At 50.4% G+C, this 19236-nt stretch overlaps 2 protein-coding genes across 8 annotated transcripts in view; one reads left to right on the top strand and one right to left on the bottom strand.

Moving 5' to 3' along the window:
- TMEM117 (transmembrane protein 117) overlaps nt 1–19236 on the bottom strand; it is a 649075-nt gene that overhangs the window by 546796 nt on the left and 83043 nt on the right. The gene's annotated exons all lie outside the window — the stretch shown is intronic.
- Nucleotides 11759–19236, top strand: part of LOC117367138 (P2Y purinoceptor 1-like) — a 30597-nt gene continuing 23119 nt past the window's right edge. Inside the window, exon 1 of the mRNA XM_033959447.1 lies at nt 11759–12249. The gene's annotated coding sequence lies outside the window, so the exon portion shown is untranslated. The remainder of the gene's footprint in view (nt 12250–19236) is intronic.

Raw genomic sequence — 19236 nt, 5'->3', positions numbered from 1 at the left:
GTCCCCGCAGCCCCCACCCGCTTGCCTAATCGATCCTAGTGTTTAGCAAGCTCTCTCCCTTCTCCTCACCTTAGTTTGCAGGCTTTCTTTTTCGGCAACCTGCACGCTTTCCCAAAGAGCCGCACACGCACGGCTGCTCAGTGTTCAATCTTCTGCTCTGCTGCAACTTCCTGTTTCCAGTTGCGTCAGAGCAGAAGATCAAAACTGAGCAGCAGCGGGTGTGCGGCTCTTTGATAGCGTGCGGGTACCCGAAAAAGAAAACCTACAAACTAAGGTGAGGAGAAGGGAGAGAGCTGGCTAATCACTAGGATCGATTGGGCAGGCGAGTGTGGGCTGCGGGGACAAGACCATTCACCGCTCCACGGGGCGGTGAATGGCCTTGTCCCCGTCCCCACAGCGACTGCTAGTTTTCGTTCCCCGTTTTGGCGGGTTACAAGCGGCTAAACGTGGTGGCCGCGGGTAAACCACCACCGTGTCATTCTCTAATCTGGAACCTCAGCGCAGCTGCAGTTCTCAGTCCGAAGCAGAGTTGGCAGCCACACTGAAGTGCATGAAGGTCCCTCAATGACTGCTTCTGCTGCCTCTGCTCCGAAAAGATGCGACGTCAGAGGGGGTGGACCGACAGCCGCAGTCATCGCGGGACCTTGCCATAACTACCTGCGTCTGCCAGCCCACCCTCTCCGACATCACTTATGTCTTCCGGAGCAGAGGCAGCAGAAGCAGTCATCGCAGAACCTTGCTGGTTTGGAGGGAGAGAGGAGCATAGAAGGGTGGTGGAGGGAGACAAAAGGGGTCAGGGTGGTATGGAAGAGTGGTGGAGGGAAAGGGGGCAGATGTTGATGTAATTAGTGTGCAGGAGAAGGATACTGGATGGAACTGGGTTGGAGGGAAAGAAAGGGGGCAGATGCTGATGAAATTGGTGTGCAGGAGAAGGATGCTGGATAGAATTGAGTTGGAAGGAAAGAAAGGGGGCAGATACTGATGGAAGTGGGGGTAAGGGAGAGGAGAGAGTGAAATTCCAGACCATGGGGGTGTGGGAGAGGGAAGGGAAGAGGAGAGAGATGCCAGACCATTGGAGGAGAGAAGGGAAGAAGATGGATGCCAGACCAATAGGGGTGAAGGAAGAGATGGAAGGGGGAGGCATAAAGTTTCTGAAAGGGGAACAGAAGGCGAAAAGATGCCATATAGAAAGGGCAGAGAGAGGGTAGACAGTGGATGAAAGGAAGAGAGTGACAAAAAGATGAGGAAAACAGAACCCAGAGAAGACAAGGTAGAAAATAATTATTTCTTTTTTTATCTGCTTTAGGGGAGATACATCATTGTTTCTGCGGTGTTGCATTGTGTGCAGAGTCCAGCTTCTTGGTGGTTTATCCCTCCTTTTACAAAACTGTAGAGCGTTTTTTAGCCCCGGCCGTGGTGGTAGCAGCTCTGATGTTCAGAATTCTATGAGCGTCAGAGCTGTTACCACCATGACTAAAAACCACACTACAGTTTTGTAAAAGGGGAAGGGGTTAGTTTGTAATTACATATTCCATACTAGGCGAAGGTGTTTTCTGTGTTCTCGAAAGACATGGTTTTCTGTTAGGATTGACTGTGTAAGATTGATCTATACTTGTCTGGCTTGTTTAGTTTTACAATGGGTATATTGATGTTGTACTGCTCACTGAAGTATGTAAGATGTTGCCTTTTCCTAGGTACACTCTTGTGTGACATGTGAATTGTTACTAAAAATCATGTTTTTCATACAAATTGAGGAGGTTAAAAAAAATGACGGGCCCCGGTGTCACATATGCTAGGTACCACACTGCTTTAGGAGACACTACAGTGAACATGACATAAAAAGGCCCAGGTCCATATCATCATAACCCCCTTATAGTGTATGGTGAGCCACCCAAAACCTACTGTACCTAACTACATCACACCAATAGCCCTTACGGCTGTGGGTGTCACCTATATGTAGGCACAGAGAGATTTGGGTGGATTTGAGAAGACTCCCATATTCCACCATAAGTATAGTAGCTAGAGTGGGGTAAGAGCCTTAGTCCTAAGGTTACCAGACATCCAGGAAAAACATCCAGGAAAACCTGGACGTGTTCTCTTTTTAGAGGACTGACCTAGCTCCTGGATGGACTTTGGAAAAACCCCGACGCGCTCCGGCCGCATCTGGAGGGCCTCTGAGCATGCATGGATAACGTTGCCCATATTTGCACATGCCCCAGGCTCTCCAGGTGCAGCTGGAGCTCATCTGAAAGAAGAGAGGAGGCTTTTGGGGGGGCGGGGCTGAAGGCGTAATTGGGCGGTGATGGAGCAGAACGGGGTGGAGCTGTAGGCAGAATGGGGCAGGGTTGTGTGTCAATATGGCAACCCTACTTAGTCCCCATCCCTATGGTTGACACCACCAACCACTAGGCTACTCCAGGAACTTGCTTGCTGTTCTACTAGGACTTGCCATAACTTCTGAAGCTATCATACACGGAGGTATATACCGTGTTATTCAATCTTTGGCGGGTGGGAAGGAGTCTAGAATATGAGTTTCAAAATCAGCAAATTGGGTGGGTTTGGTGAGAAAAGTATCCATCTGCTCCTTTATGCCATATTTTGGCCGTTTTTCTTTTTTTGAAACTAAGCCCCTTTGAGTTAGTTTTGCCAGTAGGGTGCAATAACTGCAAGGTTTTTAAAACATCTTTGAAGGGTAGAGAACGGACATGGAAGCATTATTCTGCTCGCACACCAACATCAGTAAGCACTAACTGAATAACGCTGACAATACTGGAGCTCTTAGTGCCAGTGGCATAGTGAGGGTGAGAGGCACCCAAGGCAGTGGTACATCTCCCTGCCTTCTTTTCTGCCCCTCACTTCTTCCCTAGCCCCTACCCTGCACGCACACTCCATCCATACCCGATACCTCTTAACTTAAGAAGCATCACTAACTCGCTGCCCGTGTTGGCTCTCCCTCTAAAGTCACCTACTAGGCGCGGGAAGTGACGCGACATCGGAGGGAGAGGTGACACTGGCACGAGCAACAGGTTGGATTTGCTGCTCTCACCAGAGAAGAGATAAGAGGTACGGTGGAGTGAAGGTGCGCACGCATTGGGAGGAGGAGTGGAAAGGAGCGAGTGCTGGCGCCTTCACCAAGACAGTGCCCGGGGTGGACCGCTCCCCTCCTGTTACTATTCCACTGCTTAGCGCCTCCTAAATAGGAGGCAGTAAGGGCTCGTGCGTTAATTTTTTTTCCAGTGGCTGTTCACTAATGATAGCATTAGTGCACAACCAAAAAAACGTTGAAAAATGCCAAATTTTGGTTCTCATGTTAGGATGTGCTATGCTTATTTACTGGTGCATCTTAGTAAAAAGGACCTCTAAGTCAATTAGCAGAAAATAAAAAGTACACTTCTCCCTCCGTATTCGCTGTGATAGGAGATTAACAGAACCGCAAATAACTTTTTCTTATGTTATTCGCTGTTTTCTATTAAAAACCATCGTGAATGTGGTGAAACAGCGAATAACATAGTGGGAGACCTGGCCTGTTCCTGAAGGAGAGGCAAAACACAGTGAACAAAGTGCTGGGAATCAGCGATTTCTCTATGCAAGCTGACATAATTGGGGGGTAGGGGGAGGAGCCAGCAAGCTAAAAACTGTGAATAATTGAAACCGCGATTGCTGAAACCACGAATATGGAGGGAGAAGTGTAATGAGTTTTTGGGGTTTTGATTTTTTAAATCAATCAAAAAAAAAAAAAAAAAGATCTAAAATTCAAACACTACAAACTGAAAATGTTTGCCCTGTGCACATCCCTAGCAAATAAACTCATGGATTTACAGGAGCCTTTGCCTGTAGTTTTAAATATTACAGAACATCCTTCAACACTACAAAGGGTAATAGCCTTATTTCTCAACTAAGCAATACACTAGAGATTATTATAAAGTAAGCCAAGCATTCATTAGGGAAAAAAAATAACTACTGAACTTAAATTAGGCTTCATCTGAAGGGGTGGATTTTCCTCACTTGATTACTCTCATCATTTTCACTAATTATTTTTGATTTATCACCTCCGCATTATAAGCTTCTTAAAACACAAAGCACTTGTATTATTTCCTGTGACAATCTGCCACAAAAGGATTATTTTAATGGTATTTGAGAGGTATGATTCTCATATCTACGGAATGTATTCCCTCTGCCCATTGATGGCAGCCAATTGCTTGGGAAACCAGAATATGGGTTTTAGTTTTGGGCAATTAAATTTCCTCAGAATTTCATCTAGGTTGGAAATCACAGGTGCTTACTGCTCTAGGACCAGACCTGGTGTGGGGAGCATGCACATGGCACAGGGTAATGATCTGTCAAGTTAGCTTTATTATTTTCTCAATTAAATATAGACAAGAGTAGAAAGCATAGTTATGTAATGAACAGCTAGCTAACGGATGCCTTCTGAATAAAGATACCTTTTCTCCAAAGCACTTTAAGGGGAATATTTTGAGAGAGGCTCAAAGGGAATAAAAATATTTAATGGCATTTACCTAACCAGTACATCAAGGGGGTAATTCCCTATAAATGCCTAAAGTGTCAGGATGATAAGCTTTAATAGCAGATAGAAGTGCCCTCATAGTATATTAGTGTAAGTCCATGTATATGTGCCGAACATTAAGTGTGAGCACTTACGCTAGCTCAATAGCTGCTGGAAATGGAAATGACTAACTGCAGGCACTGAGGGCTGGATTCTATAAACGGTTTCTAAGCGCGCCTACATTGGCATCCGTTCGCAGCAGTGCCTGGCAGTGTTCAAATCCCAGCTAAAAGCCCACTTTTTTGAAACCGCTTTCAACTCTTAAGTCCCCCTCACTGCTGTCAGATACCTATACCCACTATAACCTCCCCAACCCTGAAATGTCCTGTCTAAAATAGATTGTAAGCTCTTCTGAGCAGGGACTGTCTATTGTTATATTAAAATGTACACCTTTCAGCACTATAGAAATAGCAAATAGCAGTAGTAGCTTACAATCAACCACTAGGCGACACTCATTCTCCTGACCTACCCATGCCTCTCCCTGGGTCCATACCTCCCTTTGAAGTTGCACACAGTATCCCTTTACCAAGCAAATAGGAACAAAAAAAAAGCTCAGCTAAATTTTATACAATGAGGTTGACCTTAGCAGCTCATCACTGAACAATATTTTCCGTTCAAGAGGTATTATTGAGACATGTGCTGTCTTTTCCTCTTTCATGTCACTAGATACAGAGTGATTAATTTGTTGTTCATTATTCTTCTGAAATGCTTGCTTCTAACACATTCTGTTCCTATATGTTCAACAGGTTGTATCATGTCTATGTTAACTACTGTTTACCTTGTTTACTTAATAACTGAAAAAAGAGAGGTAAGAACATAAGAACATAAGCAGTGCCTCCGCCGGGTCAGACCATAGGTCCATCATGCCCAGCAGTCCGCTCCCGCGGCGGCCCAAACAGGTCACCTGTCTGAATCACCAGAAGGGGCCCCCTTGCCACCCTGGTTTCCCATTGAAGTCCTATCTTCCCATCGAAGTCCTAACCCTCCGGTTTTGCACATGCACGACCTGGTCGGGTTTCTATACTTATTTCCCGGATACTTCTCTCAGTATCCCACGATCCCTTTGTCCCTCAGGAATCCGTCCAATCCCTGTTTGAATCCCTGTACCGTACTCTGCCCGACCACTTCCTCCGGCAGCGCATTCCAAGTGTCCACGACCCTCTGGGTGAAAAAAATCTTCCTTGCATTTGTTTTGAACCTATCTCCCTTCAGTTTCTCCGAGTGCCCCCTCATACCTGTTGTCCCCTTCAGTCTGAAGAATCTGTCCCTATCCACCCTCTCTATGCCCCTCATGATCTTGAAGGTCTCTATCATATCTCCCCTGAGCCTCCTTTTTTCCAGGGAGAAGAGCCCCAGCCTATCCAACCTCTCGGCGTATGGGCAGTGTTCCAGCCCTCTTACCAGTTTCGTCGCTCTCCTTTGGACTCTCTCAAGCACCGCCATGTCCTTCTTGAGGTATGGCGACCAATACTGAACGCAGTATTCCAGATGCGGACGCACCATCGCTCGATACAATGGCATGATGACTTCCTGCGTCCTGGTTGTGATGCCCCTCTTTATGATGCCCAGCATCCTGTTGGCTTTTTTCGAGGCTGCTGCGCACTGTGCAGATGGCTTCAGTGATGCATCCACCAGCACACCCAAGTCTCTCTCAAGTCTGCTGTCTCCCAACAATGCCCCCCCCATTTTGTAGTTGAACAACGGATTCTTTTTCCCTATATGCATGACCTTGCATTTTTCCACATTGAAGCGCATTTACCATTTGTCTGCCCAGTCCTCCAGCTTCTCCAGGTCCCTTTGCAGGTCCTCACACTCCTCCCTGGACTTAACTCTGCCGCACAGTTTAGTATCATCTGCAAATTTTATGATCTCGCACTTTGCCTCTTTTTCCAGGTCATTGATAAATATGTTGAAGAGTAACGGCCCCAGCACCGATCCCTGTGGCACACCGCTTGTGACTCCCCGCCAGTCAGAATATTGGCCCTTTACTCCAACCCTCTGCAGTCTACCCGACAACCAGTGCTTGATCCATCTGTGCACATCTCCTCCCACCCCGTAGTTCCACAGCTTCCTAAGCAGCCTTTCATGTGGCACCTTGTCGAAAGCCTTTTGAAAATCGAGGTAAATGATGTCGATGGGTTCCCCATTGTCCACCCGACTGCTTATTCCCTCAAAGAAGTACAGAAGGTTCGTTAAGCACGACCTTCCCTTACAGAATCCGTGCTGGCTTGTTCTCAGTAGACCATTTCTTTCAGTGTGCTCGCAAATGCCGTCCTTGATCATAGCTTCCACCATCTTCCCTATAATTGAAGTCAGGCTCACCGGCCTGTAGTTCCCGGGGTCACCCCTCGATCCCTTCTTGAAGATAGGTGTGACATTCGCCAATTTCCAGTCCTTTGGTACCTCTCCAGTTTTCAAGGATAGGTTACAAACATGCTGGATTGTGCCCGCTATTTCCTGTCTTAGTTCCTTCAGAACCCTTGGGTGGATCCCGTCCGGACCCGGTGATTTGCCGCATTTTAACCTGTCTATCTGTTTGAGGACATCCTCCTTACTTACCTCTATGTGTTCCAATTTTTCAGCCTGTTCCCCACTCATGAGCTCCTCTGAGTCCGGTATATTAGATGTGTCTTCTCTCGTGAAAACCGACGAGAAGAACGTGTTCAACCTCTCAGCTACCTCTTTATCCTCCTTAATCACTCCCTTCCTATCCCCATCGTCCAACGGCCCCACCTCCTCTCTCGCTGGTCGTTTCCCCTTTATGTAACTGAAGAATGCCTTGAAGTTTTTCGCCTCCCTGGCCAGCCCCTCTTCGTATTTCCCTTTTGCTTTTCTAACCTCTCGGTGGCATTCTTTTTGGCATTTCCTGTGCGCCTGGTGATTTTCCTCCGTTGGGTCCTTTTTCCATCTCCGGAAGGATACTTTTTTGTCATTTATTGCCTTCTTTACTTCTGCTGAGATCCAAATCGGGTCCTTTGACCGCTTGTTCTTGCAGCCTTTCCTGAAATTGGGGACGTACATTTTTTGTGCTTCCTGCAGGGTGTCCCTGAATAGGGTCCAGGCGCTTTCCACAGTCTCCATCCTAAAGATATTTCTGAGCTTCTTCCCCACCATTTTCCTCATAGCAACATAGTTCCCTTTCTTGAAGTTGAGCGCAGTTGTTGCTGTCCTCCTTACTATGGGTGTCCCCCTTTCTAATGTGAATCTGATCGCATTGTGGTCACTGTTGCCTAGTGGTCCTCCCACTTCTACCCCGCTTGCAGGCCCCCCTAATCCGTTCAGGATGAGGTCAAGAGTAGCACTCCCTCGCGTCGGTTCCCTGACCAGTTGCTCCATGAAGCAGTCCCTCACAGCTTCTATAAATCCTGTTTCCCTAGTGCAGTTGGAGTGACCCGTACTCCAGTCTATCCCCGGGTAGTTAAAGTCCCCCATCACTGTTACACTTCCAGTCCTGCACTCCTGTCTCAGTTCAGCTTCCAAGTCATGTCCGACTCCTTCTGGCGTACTAGGTGGGCGATAGTACATCCCCAGTTTTATGTCTGCACCCTTGTTTCCCGGCAATTTGACCCATAGCGATTCCAGCCCCTCTGCCTTCTTTGCCATATCCATCCCGACTGAGTCGATAGAGTTCTTTATATATAGTGCTATGCCTCCCCCCTTCTTGTGGGTCCTGTCCCTCCTGTAGAGCTTGTACCCCGTCAGCGCCACATCCCATTGATTCTCCTCAGTCCACCATGTTTCTGTAATTCCAATTATATCCAGGTCTTCCCCCTTGGCCACGACCTCTAGTTCACCCATCTTGGCCCTGAGGCTTCTTGCATTTGTGTAGAAGCACCGCAGGTCTCGTCGTTTTTCCTCCACCTCTGCATTCACCTCTGCATTCACCTGGGCCGCCTCTCCTGTTCCCTGTACTTCTGCTTTGCCCTCCGCCTTTACCCTTGTAGCTTTCAGCTTCCCCACATTTCCGCCACTCCACTTCCCCGCTTTTCCTCTGGGTTTTCTTGCCCCCTCCTGGGCCCCGGCCTCTGTTCGATCCCCCTCGCCTTGTGTAGCCCCTATAATGCCCTCAGCTTTCGCTTTCTTGCCATCCAGTCCCCCTGTGTCTCCATGCCCCTCAGTCTCCTCCTCCTCCCAGCAAGCTCCCTTTACCTGTTGTTTCCCTCGCTGTCTGATCATGAGATCCACCGGTCTCTCTACTTCCTCCTTGCAGTCAGCCCGTTCAGTATCTGTTCTGGATACTGTTGTCCGAAGCGTCAACATCAGATCAGCTGTCGGCATTCCCCCTCTCCTCAGTTTAAAGCCCTCTCGATCTCCTTCCTCACATTGGCAGCCAGTAGTCTAGTTCCCTCTGTGCTCAGGTGCAGGCCATCCCGCCGGTAGAGCTTACTCTTTCCCCAGAAGGACGTCCAGTTCCTCACAAAGCGGAAGCCCTCCTCCTGGCACCATCTCCTCAACCATGCATTCACAGCCTGGAGGTCTGCCTGCCTCTTTGCATCTGCTCTCGGTACAGGTAGGATCTCTGAGAATGCTACCCTCCGGGTATTCCGCTTCAGTTTTCGTCCCAGGACCCTGAACTGGTCAGTCAGCGTGGCCATGCTGAAGTTCCTCCGGCTCACATCATTCGTTCCGACGTGGATTATCACCGCTGTCTCCTCTGTCTCTGCTCCATCCAGGATCCTCTCGATCCTATCAGAGACGTCTCGTGTCTTGGCCCCTGGGAGACAAGTCACTAGCCGGTCCTCCCTTCCTCCAGCTACGTGACTATCTACCTCTCTCAAGATCGAGTCTCCTACCACAATAGCAGGTAATTGAGACAATCTTGTCCCAGGTCAACAAAAATCTTTTAAAATCTTCAGTCATTAAATACTCAATCTTTAAAAATTTTCTTCAAATTCTTATTACTTTTAAATTCCATATCTATTCACCACAGTTTACAGTAATACTCATCTGTCAACGGTTCAGAAGGCAGGAGGGATCCCTGCTGTTCTGGCCCATTACTGGACCACCAGGGATTTAAAAGGTACACCAGGGAGGGGGAGGGATGTAAAAGTTATTAGAGTGGGCCGGGACAGGAGATGGAAGGAATCCCTCCTGTCCTGGCCCACGGCTTGCCCACCAGGACTTATGGTAGCCCAGTGGAGGCCTGTAAGGTATCGGGAGGGAGGGGTGACAAAGTACTGAGCATTAACTGTGCCCAGAATGTTTCCTACCCATAGTATACTTGACCTCTCAGTACAGAAACTGGCAGGGGAGGGACACGGTACTACTCGAAAGGGTCCAGAGAAGAGCGACTAAGATGGTTAAGGGGCTGGAGGAGCTGCCGTACAGCGAAAGATTAGAGAAACTGGGGCTCTTCTCTCTCGAACAGAGGAGATTGAGAGGGGACATGATCGAAACATTCAAGGTACTGAAGGGGATAGACTTAGTAGATAAGGACAGGCTGTTCACCCTCTCCAAGGTAGGGAGAACAAGAGGGCACTCTCTAAAGTTGAAAGGGGATAGATTCCGTACAAACGTAAGGAAGTTCTTCTTCACCCAGAGAGTGGTAGAAAGCTGGAACGCCCTTCCAGAGGCTGTTATAGGGGAAAACACCCTCCAAGGATTCAAGACAAAGTTAGACAAGTTTCTGTTGAACAAGAACGTGCGCTGGTAGGGCTAGTCTCAGTTAGGGTGCTGGTCTTAGACCAGAGGGCCGCCGCATGAGCGGACTGCTGGGCATGATGGACCACTGGTCTGACTCAGCAGTGGCAATTTTTATGTTCTTATGAGGGAGGGGGATGGATGCAGAGCCTTGCAGGGCAGGGAGGGAGGAGGACTGGGTATACCTGTCATGGCAGATGAAGGAGTAAGGGGAGGCTTGATGCAGAGCCTGGCAGAGCAGGGAGGGAAGGCAAACAGGGTGCAGAGCCCAGCAGGGAGGGAGGGGAGCTGGGTGCAGAGCCTGGCAGGGCAGGGCAATGAACTTGAATATTAAACACACACATGGTTTATATTTGAGTCAATCTTTTTTCCTCCTTTTTTGGGAGGGGAAAGATTACCTTGGTTTATATTCAGATCACTTTATATTTGAGTATATATGTTAAATTTGTTTCTTGAATGCAGCAGGAAACCCTGGCCTAATATACTGGCACCTACCACAAGGACGCCTAAGCAGGTCTAGTCACCGCTAAGCGTGCTTCTATAAGCGGCACCTAGTGGTTGGTTGACAACCGAGCCATCCAATGCCTACAAGTTAGGCGCTGTTTAGAGAATCAGGTCCTTTGTGTCATCTCCAAGTATTTGCACTTGTGAAATTCAAAGCGTAACCATCTACATCAGTGGCCACATTTTGGATTTGTCGGTACTTGAAGGGCCTCATAAAAAAATAGTTAATGTCTTATTAAAGAAATGACAATTTTGCATGAGGTAAAACTCTTTATAGTTTATAAATCTTTCCTTTTGGCTAAGACTTAATAATAATATTGTAATTTATAGCTAAAGAGACATATGATCAAGAAAACTGTTTTATTTTACTTTTGTGATTATGATACACATACTAAAAGCCTCAAAATAGTACCTGGTGGGTCAGCGCCCTAACCGAGACCAGCCCTACCTGCGTACGTTCCAGTTCCGCAGGAACTTGTCTAACTTTGTCTTGAATCCCTGGAGGGTGTTTTCCCCTAAGAAGAGCGTTCCACTTTTCCACCACTCTCTGGGTGAAGAAGAACTTCCTTACGTTTGTACAGAATCTATCCCCTTTTAACTTTAGAGAGTGCCCTCTCGTTCTCCCTACCTTGGAGAGGGTGAACAACCTGTCTTTATCTACTAAGTCTATTCCCTTCATTATCTTGAAGGTTTCAATCATGTCCCCTCTCAGCCTCCTCTTTTCAAGAGAGAAGAGGCCCAGTTTCTTTAATCTCTCACGTCAAAAACTGGAGGAAATTATATGTTGTCAATGTTCACTACGTCTAATAAAATGATCACATTCAGGTTTCTTATTAAATATATCCACTAACAAAGGGCTCCTTTTACTAAGGTGCGCTAGCGTTTTTAGCGCACGCACAAGATTAGTGCGTGCTATAGCGTGTGCTAGCTGAAAAATTACCACCTGCTTAAAAGGAGGCGGTAGTGGCTAGCGCGCGGCAATTTAGCACGCGCTATTCCGCGTGTTAAGGCCCTAACACACCTTTGTAAAAGGAGCCCAAACTTTCAGAAAAGATCCTCCATATACAGTTGTGTCTTTAACATTTTTCTAAACTGTAAACGGTCAGAACAGGTCCTCAGAATACCAGGGAGGGAATGCCATAATTTTACTCCTGCCACGGACACCTTTGCTTTTCTAGATTTAGCATATTGAACAGTTTTCTCCTTCATAGAGGTTAATCTAATAGTACTCTCCGACTCCTCCTCGGCTGGTACAACCAGCTAGCTTGAAGGCAAAGTTTAAACCCTACTGGTCCTGTCAGACAATATAGAGACACTGTATACGGAGCAACAGACTCACATAAAAATGAACTATAGGAGGATAACTTGTGGACAGTGATGCAGGAAACCCACAATGCTGCTAATAGCTCTTCCATGTCTTCTTACTTGCAACCCACTGCAATGCTAGGTCACTCCCAGGTGTGCAACAACTGAGAAAGCAAGCAAGCACATCAATCAGCCACAGTGTGAAACCAACAAAAGAGCCACTTGGTAATTGCTAGGTAAGCAATTCTCCTCCTGCATCTTCATTTCATTTTACCCAGCTGTGAGATTATTGTAGCATTCATTCTGCTTGCCTATTTGTTTAAACAGATCTAGAAACTCTATTTAGAAACCATAAAGCTGCTACCGGAATTAGGTATAACAGCGGAAGCTGGAGCGGCCCGCTTCCCCCATGCATACCATTTCAACATTAATTACCAAACCCACCCGCACACCAATGAGACACATAGACCTGAGTGGAAAAACCTGGCCGCAGCCCTGTTTATTGAAAACATATTTAAATACAATTTACATATATTAAACCACATATATTAAACATCCTTAACTAACATTTTTCCTGATTAAACCGCCACAATGGAACCCACCATTGTGACCCCTGATCCCGAGCTACCGACATAGATGAAAATGGCCCCCGACCCTGCCGTCTAAGCAAGAGTCCGAGGGGTGGCAGGTCCCCACATGCCCCATTGTCCAGGGTCATCCGACCCACCGGCACGGCTCCCAGCCGGCCTACCACTCATCCCATGATGAGACCAGCCGCCAGTAGCTCGGGATACCGCCAAATAAAAAACCCCCACTCCCTCACACAGAACTAACGGGTGGGAGGGTGGGAAAGCTGCCTCGGAGGACCGGAAACCGTTACGGTCCTCCGAGCCCTCAGCTTATATACCCCCCCACCCACGCAACCCTGCGGCCCCAATTTAACCTATAGGAGGTCCCTCCCACGGTGGGAAAGACCTCCTCCCTTCTTTAAATATTTTCTGCCTACCTGCCCCCTCCTATCTATCATCCCGACGGACGGCAACGCGGGCCCCCAGCTCCGCGTTAGAGCCGCCCGTCGAGACAGGCTCTCGGGCTTTTTATAACAGCGGAAGCTGGAGCGGCCCGCTTCCCCCATGCATACCATTTCAACATTAATTACCAAACCCACCCGCACACCAATGAGACACATAGACCTGAGTGGAAAAACCTGGCCGCAGCCCTGTTTATTGAAAACATATTTAAATACAATTTACATATATTAAACCACATATATTAAACATCCTTAACTAACATTTTTCCTGATTAAACCGCCACAATGGAACCCACCATTGTGACCCCTGATCCCGAGCTACCGACATAGATGAAAATGGCCCCCGACCCTGCCGTCTAAGCAAGAGTCCGAGGGGTGGCATGTCCCCACATGCCCCATTGTCCAGGGTCATCCGACCCACCGGCACGGCTCCCAGCCGGCCTACCACTCATCCCATGATGAGACCAGCCGCCAGTAGCTCGGGATACCGCCAAATAAAAAACCCCCACTCCCTCACACAGAACTAACGGGTGGGAGGGTGGGAAAGCTGCCTCGGAGGACCGGAAACCGTTACGGTCCTCCGAGCCCTCAGCTTATATACCCCCCCACCCACGCAACCCTGCGGCCCCAATTTAACCTATAGGAGGTCCCTCCCACGGTGGGAAAGACCTCCTCCCTTCTTTAAATATTTTCTGCCTACCTGCCCCCTCCTATCTATCATCCCGACGGACGGCAACGCGGGCCCCCAGCTCCGCGTTAGAGCCGCCCGTCGAGACAGGCTCTCGGGCTTTTTATAACAGCGGAAGCTGGAGCGGCCCGCTTCCCCCATGCATACCATTTCAACATTAATTACCAAACCCACCCGCACACCAATGAGACACATAGACCTGAGTGGAAAAACCTGGCCGCAGCCCTGTTTATTGAAAACATATTTAAATACAATTTACATATATTAAACCACATATATTAAACATCCTTAACTAACATTTTTCCTGATTAAACCGCCACAATGGAACCCACCATTGTGACCCCTGATCCCGAGCTACCGACATAGATGAAAATGGCCCCCGACCCTGCCGTCTAAGCAAGAGTCCGAGGGGTGGCATGTCCCCACATGCCCCATTGTCCAGGGTCATCCGACCCACCGGCACGGCTCCCAGCCGGCCTACCACTCATCCCATGATGAGACCAGCCGCCAGTAGCTCGGGATACCGCCACGGGCCTGCACTCGTTGCAGGCCCCCCCAACAATGAACAGAGCTGCGGTTAGAGGTCGAGCACTCGTTCACAACAAGAAGCAAAATCGTCTAACAATAGATCCCACCCAATGTCTGAAAGATGCACTCTATCCCTGTAAAACAACCCGGAACAAGAGACATCAACCCAAGAGTGCTTAATCTGTAATCCCCCTCTCGATTCCACCCACCGACCGATCTGACGGTTCACCTTAATGAGCCCTCTGGTCCACCTGCGCGACACCAACCGCTTGGGGCGCGGTATAATGTCAGACCAAACAATCCGAGCAGCAGGAAACCAACCCCGAATCACCCCGAGATCATCGATTACAGTGTCAATTAAACATTTCCCGCTAAAAGAGTCAACATCGTTGCCCCCAATATGAAGCAGCAACAGATCCGGACGCCGAGCACAATGTCGAAGGTCATCAAGAAGAGGCAGCAGCTGATGCCAACGCATGCCTCGCTGACCCCACCACGAGACGTAGACTCCGCGCCGACGAAGGCCCAAGTGTTGACCGCACGGTCTGACCACCGCACGCTCCCCCGCCCAATGGACGAAGGAGTGCCCAATGATCCAAACCGACAGTAATCGCTGAACAGCATCTGCAAAGCAAAACTCAGCAGTCACGCACAGCACATGTTCCCGTAAACCCCTGGGTTAGTAACAGACAGCCATGCAGTGAACCAGAGCAACCCACCCCAATGCAATCACCCCCCAACACCAATAGCTGTATCCCCCATCAACTCCGGCTACCCCGCTGTGACCCTGTCAGGCCGGAACCCGCCGGACGAATGTAACCACGATAAGCCGTGGACGACCAACGGCCAATCTGTTGAATAGCCGCAGCAGGCACTCCCGCCTCAAAAGCACTAGTAGCCGCACCGATGCGGAAGGAGTGGGTGCCGTAGCGCGCCGGCTCCTCACCACACCGACTCAGAGCCCGCCGCAAGACCGCTAAAAATTGATATCGCGTGAGCCGAGCCCCATCCACATGGATCAACAAGGCCAGATCTAAAGGAGGACGAACCGCCATATAGGCATCCAGGGACAGAACGGGGCACGAAGCACAACCCGCCACACGGTGTAGAACCACCATGCGTCCCCTGCCCAGCTGGTCCGACTTAGAACGGGCGATAAAGAGGCGCACCGAACTCTGATCCATCCGAACTTGGTTAAACTGGAGACCCCTTGAACCCATGCCGTCCGCTGGGTGAACTAGCAATTCCCCCACTCGCAAGGCTCCGAAAAAGGCCAAGGAAAAGGCTGCCCGGAACAAACAGGCTTCAAAGGCTGAACTCGCTACCACCGGCAATACCTCAATAAGACGGGATAGCAAGGCATGCGTGACCGGCAGCCGAGAATCGGGCAGCCGCGGAGCCACCCTACCCCAGGCCGCCAGCATCCGGCGGGGCAGAAAACCTGACGCAGGGCATGACCAACCAAAGGCCTTACAAAAGAAAGCAAAACCCGCTAAGTGTGCAGCCGCCGCACTACGGGAATAGCCCTCCAGATGAGAACCGGCCAGGAAATCAGCTAGCAATACCTCAGATACTGGGCCTGGTACCCAACCCCGGGCGCACAGGAATCCGAACACAGTCGAGAAACCCCGATTGTACCGGGTCCAAGTGGAAGGAGCTACCGACTGCTGCAACATTCGCCAGATCCGCTCACCACCAGGTCCCACAAACGCTCTGGCATCGGAGACCCTTCCGCCTTCGCTGCAGGGGCCAGCTCTCGAAACTGCAAAAATTGAAAACGAGAGAGAGCGTCAGCAAGCCTGTTCTGAACGCCTGGTACGTGACGAGCCCTAATGTACAAGTTAAGGCGTAAACAACGCAGAATAAGCTCTCGCATCACAGCATTCACCTGCAAACATCTGGCAGCCTGCCGATTCACAACTGCTACCACACCCATGTTGTCACACCAGAAAACGACTCGCCTATTCCTCAACTTTTCCGGCCATAAGTCACACGCCACCAACAAGGGGAAAAGCTCGAGCAAGGTCACATTGCGGGTAACGCCAGCCCGCCGCCAACTCTCCGGCCACGCCGCAGCGCACCAGTCTCCTTGACAATAAAGACCGAAACCCACCCCACCGGCCGCATCCGATTGCAGGTCAAGATCTAAACTGGAAACGTCCGGGAACTGGATCGGGAGAGACCCATTAAAATGAGTGAGGAACAACGACCACATCTGCAAATCCGCCCGGATCCCGGCAGTGATACGAACAAAGTGACGACGATCACGAACACCTGACGTTGCTGCCGCCAAACGACGGGAAAAAGCCCGACCCATAGGCAGGACCCGACAAGCAAAATTAAGGGACCCTAACAAAGACTGAACGACCCGCAACGTAGGCTTTCGAGTACCCCGTACCAAGTTGATCAAAGACAGCAACTGACGTACCTTGCACTGAGGAAGCCGAGTCACCATGGACAGCGAGTCGATCTCAATGCCCAAAAAGGTGAGAGATGAAATAGGCCCCTCAGATTTATCCGCAGCTAATGGGACTCCAAATTCCGCAGCTAGGTGCTCAAACGTAGTCTTAAGCAGTTCACAATCTTCCGAACCCGCCCCCCCCACGAAAAGAAAATCATCTAAGTAGTGAACTACCGACACCTTCCCCGCTCGCCGCACAGTAACCCAATGGAGGAACGAACTAAATAACTCAAAAAAGGCGCATGATATCGAGCAACCCATCGGCAGACACCTATCAAAATAGAATGCACCTTCGAACCGAAACCCCAGTAAAGGATAGGAGGACGGATGAACCGGTAGCAACCGGAATGCCGATTCAATGTCAACTTTGGCTAACAAGGCTCCACGGCCAGCAATGCGCACCAACTGTAAAGCACTATCGAAAGAAGCATATCGAACCGAACAGATGTCACGAGGAATGCCATCGTTCACTGAGTGCCCCACAGGTCTGGATAAATTATGGATCAAACGGTATTTACCAGGCTCCTTTTTAGGAATGATCGCTAACGGAGACAACACCATCACCGGGAATGGGCGCTCCCGAAAGGGACCTGCAACCCGCCCCCTGTCGAGTTCCTCACGCAACTTCCGCCTCACCACCTCCCGCAACTGAGATACAGAAGACGCGTTAGAAGCCTGCACATTAGATTGAGGCATCGAACAAGGAATTACAAAACCCTCGCGGAATCCCTTAGCTAAAACCCCTGCCGCCCTAACATCCCTGTATTGGTCCAACCAAGGCTGCATGACATCCACCCGGACCGGAGTGGGCAACCCCTGATCCCCCAAGTCACTTGGCTGGGGCGGAAGGCGCCCCAACTCCTCTCTTGGGGCATTTGAGCGCCGAGTGCGCTTGCCCACACGAGGAACAGGCATGACGGAAGCGGCATTCTGGAAAGGAACAGGACGATTTATTAAAGAGCCAACAGACGCCTGGGCCACCCCCCGCCCCAGGACCTCCCGGGGGACGAAAGGAACGAGCTACCACAGGGAATGGAGACCCCGGCTTACCAGAAGCACTCGGAACAGACCCACCGGGTTTCGCCATATGCGTCAACCACAAATTGATGTCTTGCGTGCCCCAAGACATGTGCCTGTTCTCCTCCATCTTATCCCGAAACGCTTCATCATAATTAAGCCACGCCCACCCACCGAACCGCTGATAAGCATCCAGAATGGAGTCCCCATAGGCCAGCAGAAGACCATAGTCCTGAGGACGCTCTCGCCCCCAGACACTGGCTAACCTCAGGAACGCCCGCGTCCAGTTCAAGACATTGCGAGACACCAACCCCACCTTCGGCTTCCCTACCGCCTTCTTAGTTTTCTTCTTACGTCCGCGCACCCGACCCTCTAAAAGCTGAAAAACATCAATACAAGCACGCTTCCTAATCTTACGACGCAGGGACCGCGGAACCTTTTCCCACAATTCCGATAGCGCCACGAGGGCAGGGGCCCCCCGATCGTCACCTTCCTGTGCTTGCCCCGCACCCGCAACCCGCCTCAGTGACTCCGACGAAGAAGACGACGTCGAAGAAGAAGAAGAGGAGGTTAAAGAAGACGAAGAGGACGAAGAAGAAGCCCTAGCCCTACGGCCCTTCTTACTCTTCCCCTTCCCCTTTCCCCTCCCCCTCCTCCCTTTGCCCCCACACCCAGCCACAAGGGCCATGTTACCCATGGTCCTGTCACTGTCAATCCTGCGTCCGGCAACCTCCGCTCCAGGAGTGGCGCCTTCCGAAGCAACCACCATCGCCGAAATGCCACGATCTACTCGCTCCGGCTCCTCGACTCTCGGCTGATGAGCAGCAGCCTGTCCGGTGCTCGATACGTTCGCCGCAGAAGTTCCGGCACTGCTCTCCCGTCCAGCGATGACATCCTGGGGGAAAAAATCCAAAGAGGGGCCAGCAACCTGCACGGTATGAGGGTATGTTAGCCCCAGATTCCTAGCCCCCGGCTGTTGCTCACCCATCCCCTCAAAACCCCGCGGGCCACCACCTACCATAGCCCCAGCACCCCAAGGCGGAGGCATAACAGCTCCAGGAAGCGGAGGCGGACCCACTGCCCAGGGAACAGAACCCCAAGGAGCCCCCCAAGGCCCCGACAACCAAGGCGGCCACCAACCAGGGGAGCTGACCGGGAACCCCTGGCCCGTCCCCGACGTAGACGGAAGGGCCGGAGGATCAAACAACCCCCTCGCCACAGATTCTCCCCCCCTTATGGAAGAAGCCGCCTCCCCCCCCTGGTCTAAACCGGATCCATCCCTGGCCATCCCGACGGCATCCAGCACAGCCACCGGCAAGCTGGATGCTGCAGGAACCCCAGCAGAAGGAGAGCCCATAACCCCCCCGAAGGCCCCCGCGGGAGTTACCCGTAACCCGGCCCCACACTGAGACGCCCCACGGCTCCTCCCCCTGACAACCGGCCTCCTGCCACCGCCCCTGCGGGTCGACCCCGCGCCAACAGTCAGAGCCGGCACCACC

Source organism: Geotrypetes seraphini, chromosome 9, assembly GCF_902459505.1.
Source record: "Geotrypetes seraphini chromosome 9, aGeoSer1.1, whole genome shotgun sequence".
NCBI classification, from domain to species: domain Eukaryota; kingdom Metazoa; phylum Chordata; class Amphibia; order Gymnophiona; family Dermophiidae; genus Geotrypetes; species Geotrypetes seraphini.
The sequence above is the reverse complement of the archived record's forward strand: the minus strand, read 5'-3'. Positions and strand labels throughout refer to the sequence as shown.